Here is an 8,900-nt window from a genome sequence, read left to right as displayed (position 1 = left end):
TAATCCAAACCAGGAGACACCCTCACCCCTCGTTACTAATTATAACTAAGTTGTCTCTAACCTTAACTTTTCCGTTACTTCACCATTAACGTAATTATCTTCCCATCCTAATCCCTAACCAGTTTCTTTTCAGACTTGTAATTCGAATCTAACTTCTTTTGTAATGATCCATCCATTGCTTGCTTTGCAAGAGTTTCATTTAGTTATGTCTTTTCAATGATAGAGAATTAGAAAGAGAAGATTTTTTTTTTTCTATTCAGGTGTCAATTTTATTTTCAATGTCAGAAAATCAAGAACTCATCTTCCTCCATCTATTTTTTTTTTCTAAATTGCATGTCCTCCAACAATTTTTTATTTTACTTGTTTTTTTTTTTGAAACTTTTAATTAATAAAAGGGAAAAAGAATACAAAGGACTATACAGGACGACTTTGATTGTAAATTTAATTGTCATTCTAATTCTGATTTCAGGTTTTTTAAGTTTAGTTTTATCTTCAACTATCTGTAACGTGCATGACAGAATTTCTATGCAGAAGGGGCAAACTTGATAGTGGTGATTTGTCATCAACAACATAACCTTAATGATAGTCTTTTTTCGCTAAAGGAATTGTCCCGTGCCAGAGGCACGGGTTATATCTAGTATATATAAAGTAGTTTACGTTGCCTTTAGGCCATTAATTTCATCGGGTTTTAGACCATTAGTAATGCGACAGTTATCACATCACTTAGATGTATCAATGCCTTTGATGACTTTTGTAATCAATATTCGAAAAAAATAATATAGGAAAAAATGGCTAGAACAAAGTTAAAATGTAATTTTAGTAAAACTGAATCAAAATCAAGTTTATAAATAAAATAAAATAAAATAAAGATGAACTAATTTGAAAATTTGGATCAAAAGAGAAAAATAAATGACCAAACTTTAAGCAATTAAACGGCAAGTGGCACAAAAGAATTTTCTTGTATAGAATTAAAAAAAAAAACTAATTTCATGGTGGGAAATTGAACCCTTTTCTTTTAGGTGGACTCCACGAAACTAACACTTCTTCTGTGACTATTTATTGGCAGTCTTTATCTTTTAATTAAATTTTATCTCTATTTGAAATAAATTGAACTTCAATTTGTTTCAGCTTATGGTTTGTGGGGGCGCTGCACGCCCCGACATTGGGCCACCCCTGAGAATGTCATCTAAGACTCTAAAGTATCCATTGTCGTCATTGTGGTTGACTGAATAACTGTTGATTTCCATTTTAGATGTATCCCCTTCAATAGTGCAATTACACCTGCCATGTGAGGGCAGAACATGGAATTTCATGTTTATATATTAAATTCACCAAATAATGGCGTTGTAGTCTTTTGGGTGAATCCATCAACACGTTCTCTGGTAATGTATCCATTAATAAGAGCATCTCCAATGCAAAACTCATAAAAATCTCCATTCATCATATGTGTCAAGTTCCAATTGAGATTCTCACTCCTAGGTGGCCTTAATAGAGATCCTCAATTATTTTTTTGTCTCCAATGCAAAACTCTAAACTTATCTTATTTACTTATATGGCATAGTTATTTTTGTCAATAAATAATTAGTTATTTCAGAAAATATAGAAGACTCGATTTCTATTGGTTGAAAATCAAATATTGATGAGTTGGACAATTAGAGATATCTCAAAAGGACACTCTAAAAATAGAGTGTCCTCTTGAGATATCTCTATTCCACCCTCGACACGTCATCTTAGAGATCCAAATAGAGTGTTGCATTGGAGATGAGTTTTAAGAAAAAACTCTAAAAATCCTAGGTGGCACTCAGAGTTTCTAAGATTGAGTGTTGCATTGGAGATGCTCTAAGTTGGATGTGGCAAAACTTTCAACACGTTCCCTGTTAATGGTTGGTTTTCTAAGATTTGCATTGATATTTAGATGGTTTTTTAACATCACCTGGAGTAGGTCTATTTGTTGATTCATTATGTCAATTGTTAACCATTCAACATTGATATCCCAATCACCGTCGAAGGTTGTGTTTCTAGCCTTGCCTTCTGCTATTTAGTCAGGAGAAACCTTGCTCTTGATGCCAACTGACGCAGCGGAAAAATCAGAAAAAATCTTTAGATCTTCATTTATGACTTATAGAACCAAAACAAACAAGATTGAACTAAATGTGGATTTTTATCGATAAACTGAATAAAAAAATGTATGAGTTAAACAACTACTGGATTCCCTTTATATAGCATTAGGGTTTCCTAAACCTAATCAAATTCGAAATAACAACTTCCAAGAAATAAAATATTAAAATCCACATCATTTCTTGCCACCTCTTCATCTTCTTCAGCGAAGGTGAGCCGGTCGACCAAATTTTCGGCGACCTGTAAATTTGTTTTTCGGCGACCTAGCCCAATAATCGAGAAACATTCAATTTTAGGTACATTTCTTTCAGCCAAGATCCTTTCGAAGTCGGAACACCTTCGGTTCCATTGTAATCTAACTAATAGGCAGACTCAGAACTAGAGAGAGAAAGCATATATCAAGAACAAGAGAAAGAAAGTTTTTGAAATAAGAGAGAGAATTATGTGGTGGTGGGCATGGCAGAAGAATTTAAGAGTGGAATTTCCGGTGTAATTCATCAAGGAATATGAACGGATTATCAACATCGTCATCTTCATCATCACCTTGTTCAACTACTTTTGCTGATGATGTTGGAAATTATGGATCAAGTAATTGGTCCAATACTAGTAGTACAAGATTATTATGTGATCAACAATCATCTTCCGTTTCAGTATTTGGATCTAACTCAATTGTTAATTATCAATCAGATCATGCTACTTATACCCAAATACCACATAATCAACAAGGTGGGTCATCTTCAGAATCATGATCATCAAGGCCCTATTTTAATGGATTCCTCTAATACCTAAATACCTTTCATCTTCTCCATCAAATGATTCTACTCTCACTAAAAAAATTGCATTTAGAGAGACAAATACTTAACATTAGTATAGATTCAACTGGTTACTCTCTCAGAGCACCGTGATCTGATTGGTTAAACCCAATGGCGGTCTGCTTTATAACCATACCGAGATCTGGTTGTTGAAACCAGATCACAGTCTGAAGATCTGGTTGTTGAAACCAGATCACAGTCTGAAGATCTGGTTGTTCCAGCGAAGGGGCTTTTCCCCTTCCCCGGAGGTATAGAGACAAAGAGAGTAGAGTGGAAAGAGAGAGAGAGAGAGAGAGAGAGAGAGAGAGAGAGAAAGAGAGAGAAAGAGAGAGAGGGAGAGATAAGAAGAAGAAGAAGAAGAAGAAAGAAGAGAGAGATTTTGAAGGTCGCCGAAAATTTTGCCAGTCGGTGACCTTCACCAGAGAAGATGATGAGGTGGCGAGAGAATGTAAGGAAGAGAGAAGTAATGAAATAGAAGAGAGATGGAGAGAAGGTGTGTTTAATTTTTTTTAAGTGAATTATATTTTGGCCCACTACTTTGTTCTGAATAAGTTAAAAAATTTCGGGAATTAATCCAAATAAAAAAGAGGGTCAATTTTGAATTTATAAACTTACTTCTATAAGAAGGGAAATTATGAAAACAAAAAATTAACTATTAAAGTTAACTGACGGTGTTAACAAAAGGAAGGGCAAATTTGAATTTACAAAAAACATGGGGTCAAAAAGGAAGCTGGTCACAAAGTAGAGGCTAAAAAATAAATAACTCAAATATTAGTTCTCCACTAACCCAAAACATGAAACTATTAAACTATCTAAATTTTTAGATATCTAAGATTCTTGAGTTGTTTTTCGAAAAGGCCAACGCTTTGGGGAAAACTAAATAGTTTCCGGGGTGTGAAGACTTGGTCAAAAATTGGTCAATTTTGTTTGACAATTTTATTTAGGGGGAAAGCAAAATACTTCTCCACCTCATCTCTCTCTCTCCACCTCACCTCACTCTCTCTCCACCTCACCTCTGTCTTCTTCGATTGCCAGAAAATTTTCCGGCCGGCAACCATGAAAAAAAAAAATTTCACTCACTCTCTCTCTCTAGAAACTCCGACGAAGGGGTTTCCCTTCGCCGGAGTTCCGGTCTGTTGAAGAACAGACCGGAACTGGCCTGTTCTTCAACAGACCGGACTGTCTGTTGAAGAACAGACCGGAACTCCGGCGAAGGGAAACCCCTTCGCCGGAGTTTCTAGAGAGAGAGAGAGAAAATGAAAATTTTTTTTTTTTCATGGTCGCCGGCCGGAAAATTTTCCGGCAATCGGAGAAGACAGAGGTGAGGTGGAGAGAGAGTGAGGTGAGGTGGAGTGTTTTTTTTATTTCCCCTTAAAATTTATTTTCCCGAAAAATTTCTAAAATTCTACATATTCCCTTTAAAATTTCACACCCCGGAAACTATTTAGCTTTCCCCAAAGCGCTGGCCTTCGAAAATCTCTTTACTGATGCCAAAATTTGTCAATCCCAAAATCAGTCAGAATCGTGAGATCGTGATGCTGGATCTCGTTCGATTGATGAATCTTCTACTTTGATTCATGTTCCTGAAAATCTGGGGGAAGAACCTACAAAGAGTTTGAAAACCTCTCTGACGTTCAAAACAGTCAGATTGCCCTTTGTAGTTAAAAGATTGAATATTGATTGAACTTTGGAGTTCTTAGTGAATGTACCTTCTTCGAGGTGATTTGGTTAGCTTTTATAAGTTATTTTGGACCTACTTTTGGTAGACGGTGTGGATGAAGCGGTTGAGATCCACTGTTTAGGATTAAGACTACTCTTCGGTAGTTAGGAGATTTAGTGTTTCCTTCTGAGTTTATCTCGTACCTTAGATATTAATGAGTTCCTCTATTTTGGGATACTCGACAGATATCTTGCCGAGTTGATAGATTCTCTAAGAGATGTTTCCTCCTTCGAGACTGTTGAAGTCCAAGTTACTTAAATACTTAGGATCCTAACGAAGGATATAATGCCTAAAGTCTGAAGGAATGGTATCCTTCCGAAGGAGTGTCCTTCGACCAAGGATGCAATGCGTACAATTTGGCTAATAGGGTCTTAATGACCTTACTCGGAAGATCATTAGTCCGGTCCAATTAGGGGTCGTAATGCTTAGCTAGAAGCCAACTACGATCGTCGAATCAAGAGTTGATTCGCGGCTAACATAAACCGGATCCTACAAGGGTTACACAACAGAGTAGTGATTTGAACGGAGAGAATTGACTAGATGGATAATGGCAAATAAGTGGATTGGATCCATTATTGGTAAGTCCTGAAAGATTCGGAGAAGTCCGAAGAGATAAATATGTCCGGACCCAAAAGGGAGGCCTGGAATGGCTTTAGGGAGGCCGGCCATGTGATGGCCGACCTAGGCAATAGGGCCGGCCATGTGATGGCCGGCTAGGCCCTAAGTGGGCCGGTCAAGGAAGCCCATAAAGGGCTATGTTGGCCGGCCACCTTAAGTGACCCAATGGAGGGTATTTTGGGTGTTGCCTAATAATTAGGTTTATGGAATCCTAGTTTGAGTCTAATACCTCTTCTAGGGATTTCTATATATATACCTAATTATACAACCTAAAGACAGATCAAGTTGGTGTGATCTTTTCTGAGTCTCCGAAAGAGTTTCAGAATATACATCTCAGAGAGAGAGAGAGAGAAAAGGAGTTTTCTCAAGTATCTAGTCAAGAAGGAGGAGTTCTTCATCTCAACCTTCAAGAAGGTCTTAGCTGACAGAAAGGAGGGAGTTCAAGTCATTACTCGGTATCTCAAGTAGAGGAACTACACTTGGAGCTCTTATCTTCCGAATACTGGTCGGGATTTAGTTCGTGGGAAAGCGATTAAGAGGTAATCATCTTTTCAATCTAGTTCATTGGTATGTTCATGTATAGATCCTGGAAACTAGTGTTAAACATATGATGTTTGAGGTTCCGCTACCAACACTAGACAATTAGGTGTATGAGATACCCTAGTACAATCCCCATCAGTGGCATCACGAGCCGTTTGCATGAACTATCTTTGACTAGACGAATTAGATTCATACTTGAACAACTAGATACTAGTGTTTTTGATGTTTGAATAGAGATTCAAGCATAGTTTGATTAGATCAAATTAGGGTTTTGAATGAGATTCATGACCTAGAAACACTAGAAACATAGTTTTATGAAAAGAGTTTTCATAAACAAGCTTTAGGGTATTAGAATTTTGATAGAAATCATCAAAACCATGAAGATTGGATGATGAATTGATCAAAAACAGTACCTAACAGCAGCTGGAACAAAGAAAAACAAAAAGAAAATCAGTTGGAATGGTTGGATTTCCAAAAAGTTTGGAAACCCAGATGGCCGGACCGGACAGGACGCGTCCGGGCCGGACCAGCACGTCTCGGACAGGGACACGGACTGGAAATCCCAGTCCGTGAAGGACCGGGAATCCTAGTCCGAGCTGGACTAGGAGTCCGAGATTCTCGGGTCTCGGACGTCCCAGAGCGTCTAAGACGCGTCTGGGATATCCCAGTCCAACACGGACTAGGAGTCCGAGACTCTCGGGTCTCGGACGTCCCAGCGCGTGGAAGACGCGTCTGGGATATCCCAGTCCGAGACGGAATAGGATTCCGAGACGGAATAGGATTCCGAGACGGAATAGGATTCCGAGACGGAATAGGATTCCGAGACAGGAGCGTCTCGGACATCCCTGACGCGTCTGGGACGCGCTCGAGAGAACCTATTAGAGTCTCGGTCTAGGACCGAGACACTGGACGGGTGTCCGGACGCATTCAGGATGCATCTGGAGCGACCAGCAGCATCTCAGATGCGACTGGAAGCTTCTAGACGCGACTGGGATGCGACCGGAGCATCCAGAAGAGTCTAGGACGCGTCTGGACGCGTCCAGAAGGCATCCCAGGTAGGATGGCCTTGCCGTCTGTGCACAGAAGCGTCTGGGACGCGACTGTGGAGCACGGGTGCATCTCGGACCGAACATCCGAGATGGCACATGTGTTGTCCCAGGTCCAGACACGTATGGGACGCGTCTGGGAGTTCCAACACCTCTCGGATTGAGTACCTAGTGGTGGCCAACGGGTCGTGCCGTGCTGGCACGGCCCGTTTGGCAGTCGTGGCGTGTCAGACACGCCACGGCCACGCCAGGCACGGCTTAAGCCGTGCCGTGCCGTTCCGTTCCGTGCCCAGACCACAAAGGTCTGGGCACAGAAACGACCCATGGGAACGGCCCAGCCGTTCCCGTGGCGTTTCTGGCCGTTTCTGTGGCCGTTCCGTGGCGTTCCCGTAGTCGTTCTCGTGGCCGTTCCGTGGCGTTCCCGTGGCTCCGACCCATTCATAAATATTTTTTTTTATTTGTAAAAAAAAAGGAATAAAAGAAGCATTACATTTTTTTCAAGTAAAAAATTGTGATGTACAAAAACTTTAGAGTTTCTGTCATATCTTTGTTTATTTTATTGGAAAAGAGTTGTATAAAGATTCTCCACATTTACTTTATATTTTGTGGTTTAGGTGTAGGACTATCTTTAACACTTTATTTGTTTATTTTTTTGAAAAAAAAAATTAGTTTGTTTCAAAAAAAAAATCTAAGTAAAAAATAAATAAAGTAAACCTCTTTTGTTAAATTCAAGTATTACTTTTTCTTTTTAAGTATTACTTCTTTTTTTAATTCAAGTATTACTTTTTTTTAATGTTTTTTCTTTTTGTAATATAAAGTAGTTGTTATGAAAATCTAACAATTTGTAAACACATTAGAATATTAGTACAACCTAAGTAATTCTTAAAAATTCAAATAACTAAATTGGACCGTTGCTAGCGTGTCGTTGTTGCCGTTTTCGTTCCGTGTCGTTCTGTGCCCACGGGCCGTGTCGTGTACGATCCGTTCGGTGTCGTTCCTGCGTGTCTAATGGGCCGTGTTTAACGGGTCTGGGGCTCTAAAATCCCAACCCCGACACGGCACTCCAGACCCGTGGCGGGTCGGCACGGCACGGAACGGACCGTTCCGTGCCGTTTCGTGTCCTCAAATAAACGGGCCGTGCCGGTCCGTTTCCGTGTCGGCACGGCCCGTTGGCCACCACTATGAGTACCCGAGAGGGATGTAAGGTGACCGGATGGTCTGGACGCATCTGGGACGCGACCAGGACGCATCCTAGACATCTCACCCGAGATGTCTATGGTATGTCCTAGGACATTAGCGTCTAGCTGGGCTAGGACGCGTCTGCCCGAGAGACTAAGCACGACAGGAAGGTGTTGTCTCAAGGATCGGACCTTGACCAGGTTGAGTCAAGAGTTGACCAGAGACCAGTCAAGGGACTTTGACCAGGGTTGACTCAGATCTTTTTGAGGGTGACTCAAGGGCTTTTAGGCCATGATCTGAAAGGGAGTTTTTCAGACTTTTCTCCCGGTTCCGAGCATAATTTTTTCCGACATAGACCCGGGCTAGAGAAGAACCCGAACGGAGTTTTTCCTTATATTGATTTAGGTAACAATTAAGGAAGAAACGTAATGTGCTTCTAGTTTAAGTATTGTGAATACGAAACTTTATAGCCCATTAGACATAGAGATGTCACAAATTCCCACGAAAGCTATACGATACATAGCAAAACCTAGAGACGAATCTAGGATACATACTTTGTTTATTATGATTGTCATATTATTGTATGTATGGATGTATGTGATTGCGTAGAATAGTATACCTTTAGATAGGATTATCGTTTCTTGTTCTAAGCGCAAGGAGTTGTGCCTGAATAATACTTAGAGTATAGGGTCTTAGAATCTATTGACGAACTGAATGATGAGATCATGGTTCAAGTGGGAGTAGTCAATAGAGGTTCTTGGATATGGATCCAATCGAACCATAGGCGAACAAGAAATAAACTTAAAAGATGAGATCTTTTAAGGGGTAATATTAAGATTTAACAAATCATTACGCAAACCCACATAA

Source organism: Eschscholzia californica, unplaced genomic scaffold, assembly GCF_041429995.1.
Source record: "Eschscholzia californica isolate CP2 unplaced genomic scaffold, dmEscCali1.0.p SCAF_1, whole genome shotgun sequence".
NCBI lineage: Eukaryota > Viridiplantae > Streptophyta > Magnoliopsida > Ranunculales > Papaveraceae > Eschscholzia > Eschscholzia californica.
This window is presented reverse-complemented; position numbering follows the sequence as displayed.